Source organism: Amphibalanus amphitrite, unplaced genomic scaffold, assembly GCF_019059575.1.
Source record: "Amphibalanus amphitrite isolate SeventyFive unplaced genomic scaffold, NRLGWU_Aamphi_draft 000387F_arrow, whole genome shotgun sequence".
Classification (NCBI taxonomy): Eukaryota; Metazoa; Arthropoda; class Thecostraca; order Balanomorpha; family Balanidae; genus Amphibalanus; species Amphibalanus amphitrite.
Genome location: NW_024881881.1, coordinates 521515 through 522200, shown reverse-complemented (window position 1 = coordinate 522200; position 686 = coordinate 521515). Strand labels below are relative to the sequence as shown.

Genomic DNA, 686 nt, shown 5'->3' with positions numbered 1-686 from the left:
TATGAGGGATGATGAAGGGGTTTGATACAAGGAATAAGGAAAGTAGCTCAGGAACTTGGCTTCCGTAGCGGGTCTGTACTCTGTACAGTTAGTTTGGTACTTTTAGTGTCATCAGCTGACGAATTATGATGCCGTTTAGGGGTCAATGTCGTGGGCTACAATGGCTGGATGAATAATTTGACGCATTTATCTTCATCTGTCGTTCCTGTGCCCCACTTTCCATTGCGACGGGATTGGAAAATGTGTTCCCGCACCGGGAATCGAACCCGGGCCTCACGGGTGAGAGCCGTGTATCCTAGCCACTAGACCATGCGGGAGGGTAATCCACGCGGTCCGGATTAGCGTTCGAAATTCGAACGCAATATTGACTTCTCAATCTAATGCATCCTTTAGTAAAGAAACTCTCACGGTGACCTCTCGTCTGCCCACCAGGGTCCCGAGGACGATGATTTGGATGACGGCCACCGCGCCGAGCTGGACGATCCGGGCAGCTCGGATGACGACCACTATCAGAAGGAGAACGGTAAGATCACGGATTATCCATTAGGAGGGTATCCACTAGCTAGTTCATTTACTAGGATTAGCTACTAGATAATCCGGGATAATCCACGGTGAGATGAAGAGGGGCGTCATGGGGCCATCGGCAGACCAGCTGGGTGTTAGCTTACACTTACGGCGTCTGTATA

The 686-nt window shown here is 50.4% G+C and overlaps 1 non-coding gene across 1 annotated transcript; it reads right to left on the bottom strand.

Moving 5' to 3' along the window:
• Positions 1–245: 245 nt before the first annotated feature.
• Positions 246–317, bottom strand: Trnae-cuc. The gene has a single exon. It is a non-coding gene; the product is annotated as a tRNA-Glu (tRNA).
• Positions 318–686: the final 369 nt, after the last annotated feature.